The sequence below is a fragment of the Sturnus vulgaris genome, chromosome 3, assembly GCF_052056855.1.
Source record: "Sturnus vulgaris isolate bStuVul1 chromosome 3, bStuVul1.hap1, whole genome shotgun sequence".
Lineage (NCBI taxonomy): Eukaryota > Metazoa > Chordata > Aves > Passeriformes > Sturnidae > Sturnus > Sturnus vulgaris.
Window position 1 is genome coordinate 94,204,852 of NC_142245.1, and position 13,278 is coordinate 94,218,129.

Genomic DNA, 13,278 nt, shown 5'->3' on the forward strand with positions numbered 1-13,278 from the left:
AACACCTGTCTGGCCATGTGAAGTGGTGAATGAATTCCTTATTTCTATTTGCTTGTACATGTCTTCTGCTTTACCTATTAAATTTACTTATAGAATTGTGTTCATCTCAACCCATGAGTTTTCTCACTCTTGCCCTTCTGATTCTCTCTCCCATGCTGCTGATGAGGTGAGGAGTGACTGAGTGGCTGCATGTGGCTTATTTACTAGCTGAGGTTAAACTACAACAGTTGTGGAATGAGCAAGATTCAAAGGTCAAGTTTCAAATTACATATGATTATTTCTGTTCTTTTGATCCTTATAGCCTGTCACTTTAACTGTCAAAAGATTCAGTTTTTCTTGACTACCTCCATGTTCTTTGTTTTCATAAAGTAAATGAAATTTCAGTATCAGAAAGTCACCCGTTTCAGCGAATCTTTTGCACACCTTCTTGAAGAGGAATTATACAAGGCAAGACAGAATGAGGAGGGGAAATACAAGTGATAAAGAGAAGAAAAAAATACAGTGAGGAAAAAACTTTGCAAAGGGCAAGTACAATAGGGAATGATGAGGTAGTTGTCAGAAATGGAAATGTCCTAGAAAACATAAGATGAGGAAACATAGTTCCTGAGTTTGAATTAATGAAAGGAACCAAATCCACAAAAACATACTGACTTTTCCTTTAGACAGTTTCAAGAACTTTGAAATTATAAAAACTAAAGAAGAAAAAAATAGAATACCTAATATTGTAGGGTGAATATGCAAGTGATCTATAATTATTTATTTTTGATGACTGGATTCACTGTAGACACGATGCAGTTTAACATAGCATTTGTAAGCCTGTGTATGAAAAGTCCACTTCAAATCTATGTAAGTTATTACATCTACAAGCTTCAACAGTTCCACCAGCTGTTCTGATGAATATTAAGAACACAAGAAAAATGTGAGAGACATGAGATATAACTTTGGGAAAATGGGTTTTAGACCTACTTTATAAAATTTATTCCCATATTTCATCACCAAAAGACAGAAAACTATTTTTTTTGCAGCAAACTCATAGGAAGTTCCATAACAAAGTAGGGCTTGTTCAGGAATGGGAAAAAGAACTTGAGGAGAAAAAAATAAAATTTACAGGAATAAATAGGCTACCTAGAGCTCTGTTCTGGTCTTGAACACCTTCAGGGATAGGATATCCACAATGTCTCTATGCCTGTTCCAGTGCCTCACCAAACTCACAGTAAAGAATTTCTTCCTATTATTTAGCTAAATCTAGACTCCTTCAGCTTAAAAAAACATTTGTCTTTGTCCTATCTACTAAAGACCTTTATGAAAAATCCCTCTCCAGCTCTCTTAGAAGACTCTTTTAAGTCCTGGAAGGTGGTCTAAGGTGTCCCTGGAGCCTTCTCTTCTCCAGGTTGAACAACCCTAGATCTCTCAGCCTGTCTTCACAGGTGTACTCCAGCTCTGTGACCAACTCAGTGACCAACTCAGTGGCTTTCCACTTCATTCTAACACGAAAATGTTCTTTTTGTTTTGGGGACCCCAAACCTGGACGGAGTATTCCAGGTGGAGTCTCACAAGTGCAAAGTAGAGAGACAGAGTCACCTCCCTTGACCTGCTGCTCACAATTCTTTTGATACAGCCCAGGATGTGGTTGGTTTTCAGAATGCAATCACCTATTGTAGAGTCACATTGACCTTTTCATCCACAAACTCCCCCAAGTCCTTCTACCAGGGCTAGTCTCCAGCCATTCTCTTCCCAGCCTGTACTTGTGCCTGGGATTGCCTCAACTCAGGTGCAGGAAGTTTTACTTGGCCTTGTCATTCATGAGATTTGCAGAGACCTCTCAAGGCTTTCAGGATCAACATCTTATCCTTGGTGACAAAAAATTAAGAACTGGAGGCTAGCACAAAAGGAAAGTCACTCCTTTCCGCCTTACTCCTAGATGAGAACTATTTCCTCTGCACAGGGAGGATTACATATCACAGGGCTATAACAAGAATCTACAATGTCTATACGGAGACAAGAATCTGATATGAGTCAGAGAAGATCCAAAAGGTAAAGACAACAGGAACATAAGTGAAAATGATATTGCTATTATTATTTTTGTTATTATCATTATGAAAACCATCCTTGTAGCACAGTTTAGAATTTGATAGAGCTCCCCAGTTGAACTCCAGGCTAAAAACTTTCAGATAACAGCCTTTGTGTAAGGAATTTTAAATTGTACACACAGGTCAGGTTTTGAGAGATAAAGAGATTCCTACACCATATGACATAAATAGAGTTTTTGATGTCCCTTTCACATATAGCTGACCATTCACTTAGTCAAACAGAAAATAAAAATTCAGTAAAATTAAAATTACAGTAGAAAAATTACAGAGTTAAAAACAAGTGCTATGAGCAGAAAGGCACAAAACATATGGAGTCTAAATCAGGCTTTCAGCTGTGTTTGCTCTGCAGCTTCACAGATTCCCTAGCAGTCTTATCCCCAGTTCTGCAGATTCATGACTTCTACATATGTGGAAATTCTAAGCTCATTGTACTTCCTTCTAATACACTTTTGCATTATTTATGTAACTCATCGTTAATCTAGTATTAACATTTATTATTAATAGACCTAATTACATATCTAGGCGTCAATATACGTCTAGTACTGTCATTTATTTTGTTGTAAATCAATGGCCTACATACTTCTATTATTTATAGATGCATTTTCTATTTTGTAGAAATAGAATCCCTTTAAAGAATTTTCGTATTCAGCGAAAAGTCCACTTACTGAAACATCAAGGAGAATATAGAAAGACTAAAAAACATCCTTAGAGGTATTAATACTAGACAGAAATCAACAGCCCCATGGACAGTGAAAAAAACAAGTATTTTATAAAATCTATTAAAATAAATGTATACTAGAACAGACAAATGACAAATCTGTCTTATACCACTATGAAATTTAGGAACATTTTATGTTACATTAGAAAAGAAAATAAAAACTGCTGATTGGCAATTTTACATATTTCTAAAACTAATATCCATCTGGAGTTGCACTACAGTTACCTGCTTTGAAATTGATCCTGCTTATTTTCACACAGGAATGAAAGCACCAGAAAATCAATCAGACAGATCTGGGCTTAATAGCGAGATATTTCAGATGTTTTTTTGCATTAAAATGCACTCAGTTGTCTGAAGAAAAAAATTATATTTTCATTTCAGTCTTTAAAATATTATTTCAAAGTAATTTTATGGAGGAAAATGAACACACTTTTCTTTTCTATGCTCATGTATTTACAATGTTGCTCTTCGTCTTTAGAACTGTTTATCCTACCTGTCAAAGGAGGATAAACTCTATTTCATTAATTGAAATTTGGTTTTTAAATATTTATTGATGTTGACTAATTTTAGGACAGTCTTCCAGACACCAAATAGTAGACTTGCTTCTGTTAGAGATTGACATTGCTTACACTAAAAGAAAAAAAAAAAAAAAAAAAGTGAAAAGAATTAGATATACAATCCATTTACTTATGCACATATATGCATTAATATCCCCAAAATTCAAATTTCCCAAATAGTACAAGAATAAAATAAATTAGACAATTTTCTTTATAATTCTAATTTTTTATTTTTTATTGTTAAGACTATACAAGCAGTTTATCTGAGGCACTTTTAATCCTCTTAGTTTTGCTATGCTAAACAAACATGGATGCTAGTGGTCCAGTACTTGAATGCCTACTCTAACCCTATTTTATTTATTACAGATGTACAGCTAAATTTAAAAATAAAATAAAATTCAATTCTTGAATGATGGCATAAACTTAAAAATAAGCATTCTGCCTATCTGAAGTCTTGCTTCAGTGTCATCTTGAAGGCTAGTAATTGTTAAAATGCCTACTCTTAAGGAAAAGAGCTGTCATGTCCTCCTTGTCCATATTTAACAGCATATTCTTGGGCCAGGACTCCTACTGAGTAACAAAAATCCAAGCTGGATCTGTGAGCAATATACCAATTAACTTAATTAATAGGAGGTTAATCATAAGTATGACATTTGTGCCTAACAAAATCTAAAACTGTGTAAGAGATATCCAAGACATACTTAAAATACCATTTGGAAAGGTCAACTTGGTGTTTGTGGGATAGCACAAATACATCCTAAATGCCATGGAAATGGCAATATCATGGTATATGTGTTCCAGGAGAAGGGCTGACTGATCAGTCATTTACCCAAATTTAGTGGAGAAAGATGCAGGACTGTTTTGTATCACCTGTATTACCCAAGAAAAAAAATTACTAATGAATATGAAACTTCAGCTTTTTTGAGTAGGTAGTGGTACATCAGATAGCAACCACACTAATACTAAAGTTATTATAAGCCATCTGGAATTAGCTGTGGTGATATCAAAGCAAAAATTTTATATTCTCATATATTCTTTGGAAAAGTTTAATAGGCATAGATTAAGAAAGATCTAAATCTCTCTCACTCCAGCTCATTTATGTGCTTTCCATTGAATTAGTCACTCACATTTATTAATTTGTTTTTTTCCTACTTTATTTGTCAGATACTTATTACTGTTCTTTTGGCAAAACAACGATTATCATGGAAATATGAACAATATACATCCCTTTCTGGTGAAAAGCACATATTTCATTCTACTCCAACAAAGTGGAAAAAAAAAAGCCAAACATGAGAATTTAATAGACAATACATGCTTCAATACCTTTCCAGTTCACTGACTTTGGAAGTCAATATAATTAAACAAAGTTCTGTGTGGCCAGAAGACATTGAAATAAAACCACAGAACTCAGAAGGGCCATAGAAAAGATATCATCTTTAATTCATAGGTGAAACTGTTCATGTATGTAAGACTGAGTCAGTGATAGGCTCTGGTAATGCAGATCTCTTCACTGTAAATTGATTATAAAGGAAACAGCACAAAGACACAACAGAATTTACTTTACTTTAGGTATTCCTGTTTAGTTTGAATGGAGAATTTTAATATCCACAGTCAATAGATAAAATATAGCAAATAAATTTGAAAACTAAAAATTATTTAGGAAGTCAAGAATGTGGCACCAATCAAGATGGTGCCACAGACAATTAAAAAAAAAAAAAGGATCTCTGATTGCAAATTTTATGAAAACAGTCAGTCCTGAAACATATATAATTCTAAAACAGTTTTTAAATTATTTTGGTACCACAGTCATTTAGGGATGGTTAGAACTATCATCTAAATATTGCAGAGAAAAATATTAAAATATTAGGCTGTACCAACAATACCAGAACTATTCAAGATTTTGAATCCCTTAGAGGAATTACAATTCACTAAATAAAATTAAAAAAAACCCGAAACCTGCAAAGCAATCAAGTACATTACTTCATGCTTTGATGCTTCTGGCAACTTGATTCTTTTCAGAAGAATTGAACCCTCTCTTCATTTAATCTTGAAAAGCAAAGATTTTGTTTCCTTTTCTTGTTTTACAGAATGATGGGTTGTCAATCTGCTGTGATGATTGTGAGACTGTTGTACACGCCTACCATAGATACACTATGTGATACCTGAATCAACAATTGCTATCAATCAATCAATTGCTAATCAACAGTTAATCAAAAAGATAACATTATATTTAGCATGAACAGTACAATAAGCCTCAAGTCAGGGGAGGTTAATCTTCAACTACTGCTACTCTGATTTTCACAGTAGTCATATATGTCAGATCTGAAAGCTCTACTGTTGTCTCATCAAATTTAATTTCCTTCCAAGAAATCCTCTGAGAAGAAAATAAATATTATGATGCAATTAAAATAGGTCTTCATTCATAGTGTCTTAAATCAAAAAAGAGTAAAACTTCTTTGTGACAGCATCTTGGTCAGTGTGTGTACCTTGGCCTTCCTAAAAAATTCCCAAAAATTAAAATAAAGTTTTTTAGATTATGAATTAGGAATGTTATTTTTTAAAAACAGACAAAATTCAAAGGGTCATTGCTGAAATTAAAATTATTTTAAATCAATTTTTCTCCTGCCTGCTAAATTCTTCTTTGTGAATCTTCTCTTCCACTCAATTCAATGACCTTCATTTATTGTATGTTGCTGAAATCTGTGCTGTGGCTGCCTCCTCTTTCCTCCTCTGCAGCCTCTGACATGTTCTCCTCCTAAGAAGTCCAAGTGCCCAGGAGAGATCACATTCTCCTTCCTTTTTCCAGAAGGGTCCAACTTGCCTATTGCTTCACTTGTTCACACAAGCTCAGAACAAACCTAAAGAATGTCAGTCAAATGCTGTAAAAAGCTCTAAGAAGTCTTTCAGATTGCCATTATTAGTATTGAACAGCTAGGGGCTGCTTAAATGAATTGCTTAGACTAATGATTTAATAGGTCATTGAAAGACAAAATTAACTTTTAAAAATTGTTACTATCAAAATAAAGGCACAAGATGCTCTCAGACAGTCCTTGTGATCTAGTGAGTGTCACATTAGATGAAAATTAAGTACTCACAAATTTAGAGATGTGAATATTTTTTGAGTTAAATTTGACACCTGTAATAATATATTACATAATTCTAGTAGAGTCTGTGGCAGCAAGGACATAATTGTAAAGTTTTTCAATGCTGATTAAAATGGAATGATTCAAAAGATATGGAATAAGATGAAAAACAGAAAAATTCATAGTAAAAACTGATTTAACATTTAACAAATAAATAAGACCATCAGGAAAACACCTTTTGATCTAATAAATCTGAATCAAATGATCAAAAAGTAACATTAATACTCAATAACTTTAACTCTTCTGATAGTTGGTTTTATTGGTTTTTTCAATAAAGATTATTTTAAGGAACCAAAGTACCACATTGGCAATTTTTACCTTAAAATAAAATCATTTAAGAATTTTATGCCACTCTTAAAATTAGAAGTCAGTTCAGGACACTAGAACAGTAGCAATAAGACAAGTTATAAATAGATAAAAAAAGGCAGGTAGCCCGTGTTGGAAATTAGAAAACGAAACAGAAAGAAGCATTAAGAGGATTGGTTTTTCATATTGGAAAATTGAAGGAGTTCCTCTTGGCCTGTCACAGACATAAATCTAATGTGTTGTATAGCAAAACAGAATTTCTCTAAATGATGCCTTAACATGGAAAAGGAAATGGGGTTTTTAATTTGTTTAGTTTTTAACACTCTTAAATGACAATGATGACTCTCATGGATCCCAAGAATTGTGTAAAATATTGCATAACTTTTTCAAAGTCTGAATTATGACAATATAGGTTTGTTAAACTAGAAAAGAAAATTTTAAAAGGCCTCAAATGTTTCCTTATTCACAGTAATTTACAATATTTTCTTATTTTAAAAAGCAATGTGCAATCAGAACAAAAAAAAATATTGACTTTACTGCTGAAGTGCTGTAAATACTGGAAACCAAGGTAAATGCTATGCAAGTAGGTGGTTATGTAAGACTGAGCAGTAGGTTTTGAAATGTATTATCCTTGATGAATTGATCAACACAACCCATTGACTGCTGTAAAAGAACACAATCTTGTGTTCTTAACATTGCCAGCAAACTGTATAGACATACTATTAACCAAAATATTTGGAATTGAAGAAAAAAGGACAGTGCGTGAAAAACACTGTCCAGGATGTGTAAAAAATCCCTTTAGCAGACCTTCCAAAGTCACATTTAAAATGCTTCATGCAGTAAGGTTTATTTGAGGGGCTTAACTAATAATAATAGTCTTTTTAAAATATTCTTTTGAAATGTTTCTATATTTATCTCAGATTTTTTTTCTCTGAGTCATTGTTTCTGCAAAGTGTGATTTGGGCTTATTAAAAACAAACCTTTTTATCACATAGCAATGCCTGATGTCTTCTAAACTTCTTGGGGAACTAAGAATTTTCAAATTCATGGCAGTTGGTATTCTCAGACTTACTATTTCCTACCTCATTTTGTGGTCTTCCTGAGATACCTGCCTCTGTCTCTAGGGCATTTGTAGATATCACATTTCATAATAGGTATAATTTCTACCATAATCCAAAAACCTTTCTCTAGTATATTTTTTTCTTAACTAAGTTGTTATTTTAATGTAGAAAAAAGTGGGTATACATAAAATGCACAATATTATCTTTAAAATGCTAAAATAAAGGGAAATAATTTTACTTAATACATAATTAAACAAGTTTCATATTAGAAGATGGTATTACAAAATACAACACTAGGTAGGCAATTTATTTCATGAAAAGAATTAATGAATCTTTGGAATGTTAAAAAAATGTAATTCCTGTTAAGAAAAATTTTCAGAAGATTAAATTCTATTGGCTTTTAAGGAGAAACACCCAAGGTAGGATGCATCTATAGGCATTGGTGTACCATGCCAGTACCAGATATCTGAACAAAAGGGATCAAAGTCATCAAAGTTACATTTGTCTCACAAGATCTCTATAGAGAAAGAAATTTGGAAATATGACATTTCCAAAGAGAAATTTGAAGTGATTGAGCTCCTTTTTCCTATAGGAAAAAGACCATCAAACAAGCCAAAACCAAAACAACTGTAATTTCTGTCTAGGCAAGAATTCCTCACTAGTCACAGATATGGTGGTAATCAGCTTAACTAAAAATAAAACAAATCAGTGGAGATGAGCACATTATTCTTCAACTTGATAATTACCCTAGCTGTCAATTTACATTCTGCCAAAGAAAGAATAAACAAATACAAACGAAAAGTGGATCCAAGTAACTTACCAAGACAGATTTTTCTTCTTCCCTAGCCACTTGATATCTAACAGAAGCACTGTGGATAGAATAAATTTAAAAAACACACACGGGAAAAATACAAAATCAATTTTTAAAAAGACATCAAGGTAGCAAATACTGCAAAAGTTCTATCCTGGAAAACAGGACTATTCTATCACATAGACCTTTCCAGAAACTCATGAAACATAAACTGAAACAACTTGTTCTCATTAGCCCATGGAAACCTGTGTTTCAAACAGTGTTTACGCTCAACTGGAATTTGATGTGTATGAATCAAGTTTAAATGGAGCACCTCTGTGAGCATCTGCAAACGTAACTGACAAAGCTTCACATGGATTTGGTGGTAACAAACTCACAGGCTGCAGCATACAGTCTTGAAGTTACTTATTCAAGTAAGTTAAAATATCTAGAAATCATTTTTCTCTAGATGCAGTTTTCACATATTAAGAAATATATAGGAGACATAGAGCTCTAATAGCCGAGGTCTCATTTATATTAGATTTCATGTGGTACATGGTAAATACTGATTTTGTCTCTGAAGTATGAAAAGAACTGACTAGGAAAGGGTCAATAGAATAGACTAATAGGCAGACAGAATTATAGGGCTCTGCCATCTATCAGGGTTTTCAAGTATATGTAGAGGTTATAGTAATAGAATGTTGTGTGCCAATTACTCTCACAATTTAAAAAATATAAAAACCCAGCAAAGTTATACAATGGACTAGTAAGCAAAGTTACTTTGTACATGACCCTAGGATTATACCTATAGTCATGATTAGTCTGTCAGTCATTTATGTTTTATTAGACAGCAAGCTAAATTCTTCTGAAGAGTGGAAGATTTATTTTCAATATAGATTTTTTCCTGTTAAAAAAGAATTAGGGAGAAATGTGATAGAAGTGAAAATATGCTATATAGAAAAACATGTTGCAAAGCACATTTGAAAAACAGGTCAGAATGTATTTGGTCCAAATAAACAGCAAGTTTTGCATCCCATCTTTGACAATTTATAGTTTTTAATCAATAGAAAGGTATTTTCAAGTAGATTCAACTTGAATTTGTATAATTTTTCGTAGAAATATTCTCCTTAACTCACCTTTCTTAAATGGAACATTCCTCAAATATGTAGACAAATAAATCTAAATTCTCACAGAGCCCTCTCCTCAAGAACACATACTGGTTTTCTTGAAGGATCCATCTCTAGTTAGAGAAACATCTAATGTTTCAGAAAAATATAAAACCTTCTTATGCTATTTAGGTCACACACATAATCGTAAATAAGTGGAATTAGGGAATTCCACTTGGAATAGTGTAATAGTGGAATTAGAGAAGTCAGGTTTTTGGACCATTTTTAGATAAAAAATTCTAGCTATGAACCGTAAGCCATAAAAATTCATTAAGATTTTGGACTACAGTGCATGGACAATTAACATGTAATTATTTGGTTTGGTTTTCAGGGATATTTAAAGAGCATTTTGGTTTTATTGGCTCAGGTACCACAGCGGATGAAAATACCTGTTCTGCTGGCAGGTGTGCAAGTGCAACAGTTGTGGTTTAACCACAGTCAGAAACCAAGTTCCACACTGCCAGCTTCTGTTAGATGTTCACTAAGGAAGACAAATGCCATCACTCCATTCCCCCCTTCCTTCTTCTTCCTCCTTCTTTATATACTGACCATGATGCCATATGCTCAGAAAGGGTTATGAGTATGAAATATCTCTTGGATCAGATGGGGTCAGCTGTCCTAGTTGTGTCACCTCCAAAATGCTTGTGTAGCCTCAGCCTGCTCACTACTCATTGGCAGGGTGGTGTCAGGAGTGAAAAAGCCCTGACTGTGCAAGCCCTGGGCAGCAGCAGCTATAACATCCCTGTCCTTTCAACACTGCTTTCAGCACAAATCCAAGATGCAGTCCCATACAAGCTACTGTGATGAAAATGGACTCCTACCATAGCCAAAACCAGCACAGAGCTCAAGATAACCAATGCTGATATTAGATACAATGCTGATACTTAGAAATAATGGACAGGTATATCTGGCAAAAAAAAAAAAAAATAAAATAAATCAAAAGTCATCTAGCTAATCCTTTAGTTTTCCAGTAAGATTGACCATATTTGCATGATTCTTTACTGATATTTGCCTAACTTGTTTTTAAGGGGGTCAAACAAAGGAAACTATCAGTTTTGTTCTTTCTTTTGATAATAAGTTAATTCATGCTAATCCTTTTCTTTCTGTTAGCAGTGTGCATGAAAACAGGTTGGTTTCTTCCTATTTGTAGCTAACTTTTCTGTGAGTTTCTCAGTTTCTTCCAGCAGAGTAAACTGTTTCATTCTTTCCTTGTAAATCATGTTTTCTAAAAGTCTATTATTCTCACTGCTTTTCCTGGCTTCTGTCCTAGTGCAGGGGCTCAAATATGAGCATTATGATTTGACTTTAATTAGTATGTCTATGTGGTGAAAACAGCATACTTGTGTATGCATTACAGTGCTCACACCACGTTATCATTGCAGCAGCATATTACTATTCACACTGTTATACCAGAGCTCTCATATGGCCCCACTTGTTTTTAATGAAAAAATTTTCCTGCCAGTTTCAGCATATTAGGAATAGCTTCCTCAAGCCTGCCTGAACTACATCTCTTTCATCATGACTGAGTTTCCATAAACTAATAGTCTTCCTAATCCCAGGCTTGGTCAGGCAGGAGAAAGACCATTACTCAATTTACATCAGCATAATATGATCGAAATATCAAGGTTCCTCCTCCAGCAGAGTTATGTTCGCAGTGGTAGATGACACTGGGCTGAATCACATGTCATTTTGTCCAAGACAGAGCTCCTCTTACACTCAGCACATCCAAGGAGTAAACAAAAGAAAGAGTGTGTCCAGAGGAGGCTGGAACACCTCACTTATGACAGGCTAAGAGAGTTCAGCCTGGAGAAAAGAAGGCTTCAGGGAGCAGCCTTCCAGTACTTTAAGGTGGCCTACAAAAAATCTGAAGAGGGACTTTTTACAAGGCCATGTAGTAATAGAACAAGGGGGAATGGCTTTAAGATGAAAAATTGCAGGATTATATTACATGTCAGGAAGAAATTCTTTCCTTTGAAGGTGGTGAGCCATTGGAACAGGTTGCCCAGGGAATCAGAGGATCCCAATCCCTGGAAATGCTCCTGACCAGGTGGAGCTTTGAGCAGCATGGTCTAGTGGAAGATGTCCCTGCCCATGCCAGGGTCTTTGAAACTACATAATTTTTAAGGTGCTTCCCAACCCAAACCATTCTGTGATTCGATGAAAAAAATGTTCAAAAAAACAGGTAATGTTCAAAATGTCCATCAATAAGTAAACGTCTTATTTGAATTCATCTTGATATAATTTTGTTTTTACCAGTATTGAACAAGATTACTCGTATCATATTTACAGACAGGGAACATATCTGACTCTTCAGTAGGAGTTTGTCACAAAAATGAAGCTAATTCAGAAGCTTTTGTTCAGTCTCCCACCACATAGCCATGTTATTTTAATCATTCTATTTAATGTATCTTTTATTTCTTTTTATACATTAAACAAAGTAAATGAAAACAAAGTACGATGTAAAGCAGTTGGGTTTTTAAAATTCCTTTATTCTCTTACTCTTTCTTTACAGTTTCAGCCTATGGAAAACTAAACTAGATTATTTTTTTCGTAGATTTAGGGTTCTCAGGGATGAAGGAAAAGTAAAAGAGATACATAGCATTGATTATAAAGCTTTGGACCAAGAAACAACAACCCCTCAGGAAATCCATTACAATAAGGTTAAAGCCAGAAGATGTAGTAGAAAAATGAAGCATTATGTTATCTATATTAAATGCACAAATAAAATTTAATATCAGGAGCAATCATTCACTAGTGAAAATGTAGTTTAGATCGTTTAGATGATCCCATTTTCATCTGAATTAGATGATGATGATCAGCATCATGAATGTTTACGTTTTTTATTTGATATTTAATTGTCTCTGGTCATATTTCTTTTACTGAGTGCACAGGATCACAAAAATATCAGGATAATTTGCAGTGGTGAAATTTACTGAACCAAAGGGAAAACAAGTCTTTGAGCCCATAAAAATAGTATTAATCCAGAATAATTTTAAATAGTTTTTTAAATCTGATAATTTAAAGGGTTCAGAAATGGGCTTAATAAGAACATGGAAGAGAGTTACAATGGTGGTTATTAAATATGCAAATAAAAAAAGGTCAGGAAATTGCTTGACCTGAAAACACCTGGGAGAATATGGGGTGTAAGTGGAGGAAATGTATCGTGTGTTCCCATTCATTTTCCTAAGTGTCTTTTGACTGAACACTCAAAATGGCTAGACAAAGACTAATCCAAAAATATAAATAACAATTTCCTTTCCTTTTTCATTTTCCTTTTTTTCTCCCCTTCTCTTTCTGGTGAGTTTTGGCCTCTAACATTTGTTATAGTCAGGTTAGCAACTTTTTTATTTGCTGTGAAGTGCCAAGTTCTTACCAGATTCTGAAACTGCTTAAACCAAAGCCTCTTGCAACATGTCTGTAGAATCCTCTGCCTCACCCTGCAATACC